We start from the raw sequence: 13481 nt of genomic DNA on the forward strand, positions 1-13481 counted from the left end.
TGATCATCTAGAACAGTCCTCAAAGCCCCTCTCACATAGGACACTCCACTTCGATGAATGAATGGATGGATGGATGAATGAATGAATGAATGAACGAACGCATGAATATCCCCAAATGTTCTCTCCAAGGCCTAGTTTGCTTCTTCTGGAATCTCAGCCTTGCCCAGAGGCTGGGCAGGGAGGCTCCTCCCCTCGCCAAGCCCAAATTTCGGCAACCAAAGGAAGGTGTGCCGCGTCTGGCCAGTAGGACAGCGTCAGACTGGGGGTAGGGAGCGGGGTCCGAGGGGCAAGCCGAGCAGCGCGAAGCCAGGCCCCGGCGCAGGGGCGGAGCGGCACCGCTCCCCCGCTGCAGGTGAGCGGCGCAGCCCCGGCCTCTCCCCCCCATCCCACACCCCCCCTCCCTGCCCTGCAGCCCGGGGTGACGTCAGGCCTCTGGACCGCGTTCCGGCCCCGCCCCTGCGGGCAGCCGCCGAGGGCCCACGACTCCGCGGTGGAAGCCGGAGTCCCGCTGCGGGACACGGGCTGTGGTACGCCGAGGGGCCCGCCAGCCGTTGGAGGAGTCTTGCAGCCACGGCCCCACGTTAGAGTGAGGCGCGTCCAGTCCGAGCTGGGGGGGCGTACCTGCCTCACCGCCCGCACTCGCCGGGTTTGCGCAGCGCGCGGGCAGCTGCAGAATCCGCACCCCCTTGGCCTCGCGGGATCACCGGGCGCCCAGCCAGCCTCAGCTGTCCATCTCCACCCGAACCAGCCAATGGCCTGCCACGGCCTCGGCCGCACCTCCCGGAATCTCTGACGGACGTGAGAGCTAGCCTATGAGATGGAGGGTTTGAGAGCTTAGGCCGGCAGTGGAAGCCAATGAGCATCACTCCAGGTGGGTGGAGGGAGCACGACTCTGAAGGTAGCTTCGCTCGGGTTGCTAACGTCTTCCCTTGGAGATGGGCGCGCAAACCGACCAGTGGGTCTGGGGGCGGCGGTGATGGGCGTGGAGCTGGCCCAATGAGGGTGGGAGTGGGTGGGGCAGCCGCAAGCAGCAGTGCTAAAGGAGCCCGGCGGAGGCAGCGGTGGGTTTGGGACAGAGGCGCCGGATCTGTGGTCGCGGCTGGGGACGTGCGCCGGCGCCACCATCTTCGGCTGAAGGTGAGAGGTGCGGCTACCCGGGTCCATGTGCGGCGGCCTGGGGAGCAGGGACGGGGCGTGAGGGTAGAGAAGGGTCCCGGGTTGGTGGGACCTGGGGACTCCAGAACGCCGGAACCGAACCCAAGCGGGAGCTGGGAAAGGTCGAGTGGGGTCTAGGAGGGTTTGTGCTTGGGGGGACCTTGGGTGAGGGGACCTAGGGTCCTGGCGAGCCGGGGGCCTGGGGTGCGAGGCCCCAGTGAGTGGAGATGGGGAGACCCCAGGAGGGGCAGGGAATGTGGTTCTTGAGAGAGAGGGACCCCCCCCCCGGAGGGATCCGGACTGGGGTGTAAGGGAGGGCGAGTCCGGGGCGGGGGTGGGGGGGGCTGAGGATGGAGATCTGGGGGTGCAGATGTAGGGGCCAGCTCCTTGGTGGTTGAGGTTCCTGGAGATGTGCAGTTGGCGGGGGATGAGGGAGGGGGACTCAGCACCCCATTCAGGGTCCTGGGGTGTGCCTCAAGTCTGTGCCTGCCTCTCAGGAGGGCGATCGGGTCCTGACGAATGATCCGGGTATGGGGGGGGGCGGAAGAGGGGGGCGCCGGACGGGAAGGGTGGCCCCTGAGTGGGTGGTTGGGTGGGTTAGGCCCGGCGGGGCTCCCCGGGAGCTCTAGAGGGGTTCGGCGAGGGCGCAGAACGCGGGGCTGCCAGACCTGTAGGGTGGAGGAACGCGAGCGCCGGGGGTTCAGCGCGGCCCGGGGAAGCGCGCGGCGGGCGGGCGGGCGGGCGGGCGGGCGCGCGGGGCTCCCAGGCCGGCCGGCGGCACGGCGAGGGGTCGCACTCTGCGGGGGCCCGGAGGACAGGAGGGAGGGGCGGGATGCCGCGCGCGACCCGAGGGCCGCCGGGCCCCAGCCGTAGACGGGAGTGGACGCCCGGAGGGAGAGGCCGGGAAGGTCTCTTTAGGGTGTCGAGGCGGGAAATGTGGCGGGGGCGCGCAGCAGCGGGGAGGGGGGGCCCTGGAGGTGGGGGTGTGGGGAGGGGGTCAGCTCTCGCCTCGGGATGCCTTTATTGTGTAAGTGATCTGGCGGTGGCTTGCCGCAGAGTCGCTGCGTGCCTTCCGCAGTTAGGATCTCACACTGATCCCCGGAAAATCAGACTGGGATTGGGATCTAGAGGAAGTTGAAGCTACGGAGTCCCCCGGCTTTGGCGGGGGCTTTGTGGGCCTGTGGTGGGTGGATGCGGCCCAGGGACCGGGAAGGCCCCCAGCCAGGCCTTGCCTGGGAACTGGGGCCTTCAGGAGGTGTCGGTTCGGCGGGTCTGAGCAGGGCTGGTGCGGTTCGGGCAAGGTGGCCTCTACCGACGACCGTTATCTCTGTTTCTTGGGGCCTCTGCAGCTCCCTCCAAGATCACTGCGGTGGATGGGAGGGGGGGGGGTGGGGTGGACCGGGGTGGGGTGGGGTAGGGGAAAGCAGGCGGGGTAGATCCAGACTGCGGATGAAACAAAGACTGCTGTTCCTGAGGAATCATAAAATACTATTAAATAGAATACTTGGGCTTTACGGAGATTTTTGCCTTTTTAAAAATTATCACGGTGAATGCTGAGACTGAGGATTCTTTAGTCAGGTTTAATTAGCCCTGATAGGATCTTACTCTGGAAAAAACTTTATAATCTATTCATTGTTTTATCTCCATTAATCTGCCTGTATTATTATTCTAGTCCCAGGCTTTTGATGTTTTTAAGTATGCCCTGTCTGTCTTGGGTTCTGGAAAAGTGGCCATTTTATGCATCTCCTTACTTCTGCATCTTAAATTCAGTTCTTTCCCTGTCCTTATCGGGAGAAAGCATATGGTGTAATTGTGCAATATAGCACAAGCTTTTGCAGCAAAAGGATGTGACCTGTGAGTGCTTGGCCGCTTATTTGGGCTCCTTAGGGAAATCATTTCAGTGAAGAGACTGGCTACAAGGTGAGATGGAGGAAATTTTGAAGGGCACGTTGCAGGGTGAAAGATTATATCCCTCAGCAGTTTATGTACTTTGTTATCACACAGAAGGAATTAAAATTCTTGGTTTGGGATTCAAGATTGAGAAATATTTTACACAGTGTGAAGATGTTAATTGGGAGATGATGGGAGCCATACATTCAGATTGTAGTCTTTTGCTGTTACTTGTGATTGTTTGCTTAAGACAGAGTTTTGATAAATTAACAGATTTGCACAGCCCTGGAATGTCAGTGACCTCAGTGGTGGCTAACATTACACAAACCGGGCCAGTCCTGTTTTAGTTCATCAGTTTTTAAAGGATGCTCTAAAGTGCATAACCTGTGCATTATTATTATTGTCATTATTATTATTTTTACTATTGCCAGCCCTGAGGCTTGAACTCAGGGCCTGGACACTGTCCCTGAGCCTCTCTGTGTTCAAGGCTAGCACTCTACCACTTGAGCCACAGCTCCACTTCTGGCTTTTTCTGTTGATATGGTACTGAGGAATCCAGCCCAGGGCTTCATGCATGCTAGGCGAGCACTCTACCACTAAGCCACATTACCAGCCCCTGTGCATTATTTTTGTTTGCTTTTGTCAATAAAGCTATTTATGAAATTGAATTGTTCCCCTCTGTCCATGTCTACATTGGGTTCAGGTTGGGGGAAGGGTACAGTGGGCATTTTACTGGAAGTAAAAAATGACCTGGGGAATAGAGCCCCAGGAGTATGTCTAAAACCAGTTTTGGAAATGGAAACTTGAGCACTGTTAGGGGCTAATTCATACACTGATCAATGATTTATCTGTAATTAAGCAGTTATTTCAAATGACATGAAGATAAAGCTCCAGATTATCTTCATGTCCACTACAAAGAGGTTACTATTCTTTTTTTTTCCTCCCCTAAATAAAGGCATTTTTTTCCCCTTTAAAATACATATCCTTTGCCAGATTGCTAAGTCTATGCCTTTGGCCAAGTCAAGTCTAAGTCTGCCCTGTAGACATAATTTTTATTTGGTAACCATAATATATAGCCATATTACATGCCCTTCACAATTTCCTCCCTCTCTCACCTTCCATCATTGTAGCCTGCATTCTGGACCTGAATCCTGGGCTCAGTCCCAGCTCTGCTACTTGGTGATGTGAGCTTGGTGGGCTGTTTGTCTTTCTGATGTCAGTCCAGTAAAATGGAGATGGCGTTGGGACTTACCTTATAGCACTCTTGTGAGGATTAAAACTTAATATGTGCAGTTACTTAGAATAGGGTCTGTTTGTAATTAGGGATATATAACAACAACACTTGCTATTTTAAAAAAATTGTGTTAATAACTTTTCAGCAAGGCAAAACATTTTGGGAGTGGTTCATGTTAAATACCATCTTAACTCAGATCAGATACCAAATGTGCAACCAAGTGAAAAAACAATACAGTGTTTTTGACAATCACAAGTAAAGGGTTAAACTGATCCAGGCATCTCCAGTGACCTCATGAACTCTGAATTAAACAAAATGGGCACCTACTACCTACTAAATAAGTTCAGTGGTACAGTGCTAGGTAGGGCAAGGAGACTGTCAGAGGCACAGAGCAGAATGTTAGGAGAAGGAAAGGATTAAATTGCCAGATTGACCTGAAAAGAACCTCTGAGAGGGTGGCATTTGGGTCAGGAGTGGAAGGAATAGTAGGTTATTAGTTGTGGAGAAGTTGAAGCTCACAGTGAGACTGGGACTATTACTTATGACTGATCAATAGTTGGGATCTCCTGTGAAGTACCAGAGACTAAGCTGAGTGCTCCAGTCTCCAGTGCCTTGCTTGAGAAGCCCAAAAGTAACAGCCAATGAATTAAAAACACGGACTGGCTTTAGTGGTAGAACACCAGCTCTGAGCAAGAACGTTGAGCAAGAACTTGAAGTCCTAAGTTCAAGCATCAGTAGTGATGCATAGATAGATAGATAGATAGATAGATAGATAGATAGATAGATAGATAGATAGATAGATAGATAGATAGATAGATATGTAGATGTAATTTTATCCCACAAAATTGGGAGCACATTGTAATTATAATTTTATGATCTATTTTTTTTTATGGGGAATGACAAACCTTTCTGTACCTAGAAAAAGTACTAGTAAATTTTGGTAAAATGATAAAATAACTAAAAAGAAATATAATTTGCATTTTTAGACCCGCTGTAGAAATGACCTGTTCCAATAAAATAATTTTTTCTAATTATAGCCACCTACTAAATTGAAGCGTGCTTTTACATACCCAAGGTAAATTAAGGAAGTGCACAACGCCAGACATTTTGGTAGCATACCTGTAATCCCTTAGAAAGGCTAAGACAAGGGGATCACGGCTTTAACACCAGCCTGGGCAACATAGTGAGACCTTGTCTCTAGAAAGGGGTGGGGAGGGGAAGAAAGGGAGATAGAAATATATGTGTTCATACCTATTGGCTGCAAAATAATATTGGCTATGTGCTGTGTAAGCTATAACTTTATTCTGAATAAGGATAAGAATAATTTACTATCATATTTGTTATGGTTGAATATTTTTTGCTAGGGATTGAACCTCAGAACTTTGAGCTAGGCAGACACTCTACCACTTGAGCCACGCCTCCAGCTTCCATTGGTTATTCTGAGGATGTTAACTTGTTCCCTGGGCCAGCCTGAACTGTGATCCTCCTTCTTATGCGTCCCTGTGTGGCTATGGATGACAGGCACAGTTTGCTAATTTCAGCCTCCCAGGTGTCAAGTACTACAGGCTTAAGCCACTACTCCTAGCTGTTTTTTTATTTTACTAGATTCTGTACTTCCTCAAAAAGGAGGAGTGTGTTCTTCTTAATTTCACCTAGTGATTCTCATGCTACCCTTAACCCAGTGTAGAAAGTCTCCTTCATAGTCTACTAGGCCCAGTTGCTAGAGGTAGTGGTGGGCTTTGGAAACCCTACTACTGAATGTATGTATAGGCACAAATATTTCCTACATTGCCCTCTCCCTCCCCATGTTGGTGCCTAAGAAGTAAAATCAGCCAGGTGCTGGTGGCTCACGTCTGTAATCCTAACTACTCAGGAGGCTGAGATCTGGGATCATGATTCAAAGCCAGCCTGGGCAAGGAAATTTATGAGACTCTTATCTCCAGTTAACCACCAAAAAGCTGGAGGTGGAACTGTAGCTCAGGTGGTAGAGCACTAGCCACTAGCCTTGAACACAAAAACTGAAGGGACACTACACAGGCCCTGACTTCAAGCCCCAGGATCAACACTCACATGCACACCATGTGTACACACACACACACACACACACACACACACACACACACACACACACTGAAGTAAAATCATTTTGTTACAAAATATGTTAGCAATTTTATTTACAGAAGTCTTAATGGGTCACATATTTGGTGATTTTTTTTTTTTTTTTTTTTTTTTTTTTTTTGACCTTTTTTTTTTTTTTTTTTATTGTAAAGCTACTATACAGAGGGTCACAGTTACATGAGTGAGGTTATGAGTACACTTCCTCTTGAACATTGTTACCCCCTCCATTGTTTTCCCCCTACCATCCCCTCCCTCCCTCCCTTCCCCGAGGTTCTTTTTTTTTTTTTTTTTTGATTGTGATTAAATGATTACATAATTTCAAAGTCACAAGTTCATTCTAACTTCCCTGGAGCAAATTGTCTACCACAGTCTGTAATATATAACAGTGTTCACATGTTATATACCATATTTGTGATCAGCAGCATGAGGATATTTAGTAGTGGTTCAACCAGATGAGCGGGAGTTCTTTGTTTCTTAAGTCCTGTTAGTTTTGTCGTATCACTAACCTTTTGGATTTAGCATCCACTTATGAGGGAGACCATGTACCGTTTGTCTCTTCGTTCTTGGCTTACCTCGCTCAACATGATTCCTTCTAGCTCCATCCATTTCCCTGCAAATGCCATTATTTTGTCATTTCTAATGGCTGCATAATATTCCATTGTGTATAGATACCACAATTTTTGGATCCATTCATCTGTGGTGGGGCACCTAGGTTGTTTCCATATCCTAGCTATTGCGAACAGTGCTGCAATAAACATGGAGGTGCACGTGTCCTTGTATATTGGTTCCTGTTGTTCAGGGTAGATGCCTAGAAGTGGTATGACTGGGTCGTAAGGGAGGTCAATCTTTAGCTTTCTAAGGACCCTCCAGACTGCTTTCCAAAGTGGTTGTATAAGTGTACATTCCCACCAGCAGTGTAATAGGGTTCCTCTTTCTCCACATCCCCTCCAGCATTTGTCGTTGGCTGATTTGTGGATGTGGGACATTCTGACTGGGGTAAGGTGGTATCTCAGGGTTGTCTTTATTTGCATTTCCTTCACCACCAGGGATGATGAACATTTCCTCATGTGTTTCTTTGCCATTTTTATTTCTTCATTTGAGAAGTCCCTCTTTAGTTCCCTTGCCCATTTAGTAATTGGTTTGTTAGGTTTGGGAGGGATTAGTTTCTTGAGTTCCCTGTATATACAGGATGTTAACCTCTTGTCTGATATATTGCTGGTAAATATTTTTTCCCAATTAGTTGGTTGTCTTTCTAGCTTAGTTGCGATAGATTTAGCTGTGCAGAAGCTTTTTATTTTAAGGTAGTCCCATTTGTCGAGTCTCTCTCCAACTTGTTGTGACCCTGGGACTCTGTTCAGGAAGTTCCTTCCTGTGCCTATTAGTTCAAGTGTCTCTCCTACTCTGTCCTGCAGTAGTTTCAGAGATTCAGGTTTAATGTTAAGGTCTTTAATCCATTTTGAGTTGATGTTGGTGCATGGTGATAGGCTGGGGTCCACTTTTAGTTTTCTGCATGTGGCTGCCCAGTTTTCCCAGCACCAGCGGTTGAAGAGGCTGTGTTTCTTCCATTGTATGTCTTTGGCTCCTTTGTCGAATATCAGCTGGCTGTAGGCCTGTGGATTTATATCTGGATCTTCTATTCTGTTCCATTGGTCTTCGGGTCTGTTTTTGTGCCAGTACCATGCTGTCTTTGTGATTATAGCTCTGTAGTAGAGTTTGAAGTTCGGCATGGATAGCCCTCCCATATTGTCTTTATCCCCTAGAATTGTTTTGGCTATTCTAGGTCTTTTGTTGTTCCATATAAATTTTTGGACTGTTTTCTGTATTTCAGTGATGTACGTCATTGGGATTTTAATAGGAATTGCATTGAATTTGTATATTAATTTTGGAAGTATCACCATCTTTACTATATTAAGTCGGCCTATCCAGGAGCATGGGAGGTCTTTCCATTTCCTAGTGTCTTCTGCAATTTCTTTCTTTAACTTTTTATAGTTCTCATTAAATAGTTCTTTTACATCTTTGGTTAGGTTAATTCCTAAATATTTTATTTTTTGGGAGGTTATTGTGAATGGGGTTGCTCCCTTTATTTCCCTCTCTTCCTGTGCATTATCAGTGTATAGGAAGGCAACTGATTTTTGTGGGTTTATTTTGTATCCTGCTATTTTGCCGAAGTGACTTATGATTTCTAAAAGTTTGGGGATGGAGTTTTTGGGATCGTGGAGGTATAGTATCATGTCGTCTGCAAAAAGGGATAGTTTCACTTCTTCTTTCCCTATGCGGATCCCTTTAATGTCTTTTTCTTGCCTTATTGCCCTGGCTAAGGGTTCTAGGACTATGTTGAAGAGGAGTGGAGACAGTGGACATCCTTGCCTTGTTCCTGTTTTTAGGAGGATTGGTTGTAGCTTTTCCCCATTAAGTATAATATTGGCTATTGGTCTGTCATAAATGGCTTTTATTGTTTTTAGAAATGTTCCTTCTATTCCTATTTTCTCCAGAGCTTTTAGCATGAATGAATGTTGAATTTTATCAAAGGCCTTTTCTGCATCTGTGGCGATAATCATGTGATTCTTGACCTTGGCTCTGTTGATATGCTGGATTACATTTATTGACTTACGTATGTTAAACCATCCCTGTGTCTCTGGGATGAAGCCTACCTGATCATAGTGTATTATTTTTTTTATGTGTTTCTGGATTCTGTTAGCTAGAATCTTGTTAAGGATCTTTGCATCTGTGTTCATCAAGGAGATTGGCCTGTAATTCTCCTTTTTGGTTGGGTCTTTGCCTGGTTTGGGGATGAGTGTGATATTGGCTTCGTAGAATGAGTTTGGGATAGCTCCCTCCTTCTCTGTTTCTCTGAAGAGCTTGAGGAGTATGGGTATTAGTTCTTCTTTAAAGGTCTTATAGAATTCTGCTGTGAATCCATCTGGTCCTGGGCTTTTTTTTGTTGGAAGACTTTTGATAGCTTCCTGTATCTCATTATAGGATATTGGCTTATTTAATTGGTTAACTTCTTCTTTGCTCAGTTTGGGTAACTTGTATTTCTCTAAAAATGCATCCATTTCCGCCAGATTTTCTTCCTTTAGAGAGTATAGCTTTTGAAAGTAGTCTGTTAGAATTGTTTGGATATCTTGGGTACATGTTGTGATGTTTCCCGTGGCATCCCTAATCCTATTAATATGGGTTTCCTCTCTTCTTTTTTTAATTAATCTTGCCAACGGGCCATCAATTTTGTTTATTTTTTCAAAGAACCAGCTTTTTGTTTGGTTTATTTTGGTTATGGTTTTCTGATTTTCTAATTGGTTAATCTCTGCTCTCAATTTGGTTATCTGGCTTCGTCTAGTAGCTTTAGGTCCCATTTTTTCTTGTTTTTCTAGCTGTTTTAGTTGCAACATGAGATTATTTACTTGGTCTGTCTCCATTCTCTTGATGTGGGCACTGAGGGCAATAAATTTGCCCCTCAGGACTGCTTTTGCTGTGTCCCACAAGTTTCTTTGTGAGGTGTTTTCATTTTCATTGAGTTGTAGGAAATGCTTTATTTCTTCTCTGATCTCTTCTGTTACCCAGGCCTTGTTAAGGAGTGTGCTGTTCAATTTCCATGTATTAGAGAAATTTCTGCGGTATGCTTTGTTATTGAGAGCTAGCTTGATTCCACTGTGGTCAGATAGGATACAGGGGATTATGTCGATCCCTTTGTATTTGCTTAAGTTCCTTGAATGAACTATGATATGGTCTATTTTGGAGAAAGTTCCATGAGCTGCTGAGAAGAATGTGTACTGTGTTGTTTTAGGGTGAAATACTCGGTAGATGTCAGTTAATTCCGCTTGAAGTATGGCCTCACTTAATTCGGTAGCTTCTTTGCCAATCCTCTGGTTGGTAGACCTGTCCTTTGGTGAGAGTGGCGTGTTAAAGTCTCCTAGTATTATCGTATTGGGATCTATTTTATTCTGTAAGTTTGAGAGCATTTGTTTAACATATCTGGGTGCACCGATATTTGGGGCATATAAGTTGATGATGGTTATATCCTCCTCTTGGATTGTTCCCTTTATTAATATGTAATGTCCGTCCTTGTCTTTCTGTACTGATTTTAATGAAAAGTTTATTTTGTCAGATATCAGGATAGCTACACCTGCTTTCTTATTGGGGGAATTTGATTGGTAGATCCTTTTCCACCCCTTCACTCTGAGTTTGTTTGTATGTTTGGCTGAGAGGTGGGTCTCCTGAAGGCAACAGATGGATGGGTCTTGTTTTCTGATCCAGTCCTCAGTTCGTTTTCTTTTAATTGGCGAATTCAGCCCATTTATATTAAGAGAAAGTATAGAGAGATGCATTGTTGTCCCTGCCATTCCGTTTTCCTAAGTTTTTCTTCTTTCCTTTCCTCCTGTGCTTGCTCAGTTAGACTTTGAGTAATGCCTGTTTGGGGCAGGTCCCAGTTCCTGGTTGCTTTCTTCAGGTTGTGTCCCCCCTCTTAGAATTCTTTGTAATGCTGGCTTAATGTTTATGTATTCATTTAGTTTTTCTTTGCTATTAAAAGTTTTCAGTTCTCCATCGAATGTGAATGCTAGCTTTGCCGGGTATATCAGTCTGGGTTGGCAGTTATTGGCTCTCAGGGCTCGTATGGTGCTTTCCCAGGCTTTTCTTGCATTCATTGTTTGTGTGGAGAGATCTGCAGTGATTCTAATTTTTTTCCCGTTGTAGTATAGCTCCTTCTTCATTTTTGCTGCATGCAGGATTGTTTCCTTATTATTCAGATCCATCATTGTTACTATTATGTGCCTAGAAGTGTTTCTCCTGGGATCTTGCTTGTTGGGTGTTCGATAAGCTTTTGTGATGTAGTTAAGATGGTCGTTTTTGAGGTGGGGAAAATTTTCATTGACTATCTTGTTAAATAGGTGTTGCATTCCCTTGCTCTGGAATTCCTCACCTTCGTCCACTCCGATTATGCGAAGGTTAAATTTTTTAGCATTATCTGCTTGCTCTTGAATTTCCCTTTGGTTTAATTTGAGTGATTTTTCCATATCTGTCACTTTTTGGTCCAGTTGGTGTATTCTGTCTTCTGTATCTGACACTCTACCTTCCATTTCATTCACTCTGTTGACCGTGGCTTCTATTGTGGTTTGCATGATGGAAATGGATCCCTTTATGGATTCAATGTTGGTTCTCAGAGTACTGATCTCACCTCTCAATGAGGTGATATCAGTATGCATTACCTCTAATTTGGCGTTTATCTCACTTCTTACTGAGGTTTGTGCAGCTTCTATTTTTGCATCCAATTTTTGTTTGATATCCTGTATATCTTTTGATAGTTCATCCTTGTGCTCTTTCAATTTCTGATCCATTTCTCGCTTTATTTCTTGAGTCATTGCCTCCAGCAACCCTTGGATGTAGTTTTTGTCTTCCATTCCTGCTTTGCTCCCACTGGGGCTCTCCCCTGCGTGGCTGCTGGCTTTTGAGGTGAGCTTGCTGTCCTGGGTAGTGGTAAACCTTGTGATTTTTCTCTGTGATTTTCGCATGGGGGTTCAGGAGACTGCTCTTCAATCTTGTTTTGGTGTGTCTGTCTTTGCTTGGTTGCTGATTCTCTATTGGTAGAGAGAGTCTGTGTCTGATCTGGATTCTGTTGGGAGCCTATTTCCAGCTGCTATTCACTTAGGATTCTCAGCTCTCTGCTGTAGCAATTCCCGCCTTTGGAAGGGTTGAGCAGCCTAGACTGCTTGTGTTTGCTCCTGCGGGTGCTCTTGGGAAGATCAGATGCTCTGGATGCACTCTCCCAAATACTGGAGTCTGCTATGGGCTCCTGATGTGTTTTTGTTTGTTTTGGGCTGGTTGTGGGCTTGAACTCTAGGTTTGGGTGCTGTCCCTCAGCTCTTCAGCTCAGGGCTGGCACCCTACCATTTGAGCCACAGCCCCACTTCTGACCCTTTTTGCTTTGTTCAGGCGCCGGTTCCCTGGCCTGGTTCCGGCCCCAGCCTGGAGCGCGCTCGTTAGGCCTGTGCTAATGTGTATACCACCTTGGTTATGCAGCCTGGAGGACACAGTTCAAATTTCTTCTACTGTTGGTAGTCTTGACCCAGGGGCACTGTTCCTGGCTTGAGCATTTAAGCTCCCTTCCCGGGGCGCTCTTGCTCTGGCCTGGCCAGCAGAGTGTGCTCCACCGGCTGGTGGGGCTCTCGAACAGTTCCCAGTTTTAGTGGGTCCTGTGGTCCGGGTGTTGGGGTAGGGAGTCTAGGTCAGGGTCTGGGGATTCCCTCCAGCTCTGGTCTCCCTTGATGGATTCCCTGTCCCCTGATGGGTACTCACCCTGTAGGTCGTCAGTTGTTGTTGCAGTCCGTCAGTTGTTGTTGCAGTCCGAGTTCAGTTGGGGTGGTTGCGGGCTGGGTTGGGCGGCCCCCCGCCGGGTCGTTGCGATCGCGACAGGTCCCTTTGTGGCGCTGCTGGTGCCGGGCGGCTTTGGCGGGATGGAGCCTCTCCGCTCCGGTGGAGAGTGATGGGTGGGGGTGGGATCCTCCTGGAGACTCCCGGCTGGTAGGTTTCTCTGTTCCTGGCGATCCGCTGTTCTGCAATCCGGTACCTGGTGATCTGCAAGCAGCCCCCTGTGTCTCTGTGGCTCCGGCAGCCCCTGCCGGGCCGGCTGGCCGGCGGCTTGGCGCACTGCCGCGCGGCCAGTAAAGGTTGGGGGAGGGGTCTTCGCTCTTCTCTGTTCTGAAATTCTTCTTTTCCTCTCTTTCTTTTTTTGTTATTTTCCACCTCTGGTTTTTCTCTGAGTGTTCGTCTTTTTGTTGTTGTCGGTCTCTTGGGGAGATTAAAGGTTGGAACTCGAACTCTCTTTTTGGTTGGAGAGAGCTGTGGCATTTCCCTACTGCCCCGTCGCCATCTTGAGAACTCTCCTCGGTGATTTTTTTTTTTGAGGGTGAGTCCATTTGAGTTTGTGATTTTTATTTGATCCATGTTTATAACCTTTAAAACTTGAGAACATTTTTTAAAAGATCATGTAATGAATGAGTTTAGAACCTTGCCTTTCAACCTCTTTTATTGGAGGGGGCGGAGGTGTTCGTTTGATTTTTTTTGCAGTGCTGAGATTTGAACTGGGATT

At 46.8% G+C, this 13481-nt stretch overlaps 1 protein-coding gene across 3 annotated transcripts in view; it reads left to right on the top strand.

Moving 5' to 3' along the window:
• Positions 1 to 657: 657 nt before the first annotated feature.
• The window catches only part of Myh10 (myosin heavy chain 10), a 154148-nt gene continuing 141324 nt past the window's right edge, over positions 658 to 13481 (top strand). Inside the window, exon 1 of one of the 3 annotated variants that reach the window (XM_042670787.1) lies at positions 658 to 871. The gene's annotated coding sequence lies outside the window, so the exon portion shown is untranslated. Of the gene's footprint in view, positions 1138 to 13481 lie in introns of all 3 variants that reach the window. The other 2 variants (XM_042670786.1, XM_042670788.1) reach the window with 2 other exon arrangements.

The sequence above is a fragment of the Dipodomys spectabilis genome, unplaced genomic scaffold (genome assembly GCF_019054845.1).
Source record: "Dipodomys spectabilis isolate Male_0828 unplaced genomic scaffold, ASM1905484v1 ptg000576l, whole genome shotgun sequence".
NCBI lineage: Eukaryota > Metazoa > Chordata > Mammalia > Rodentia > Heteromyidae > Dipodomys > Dipodomys spectabilis.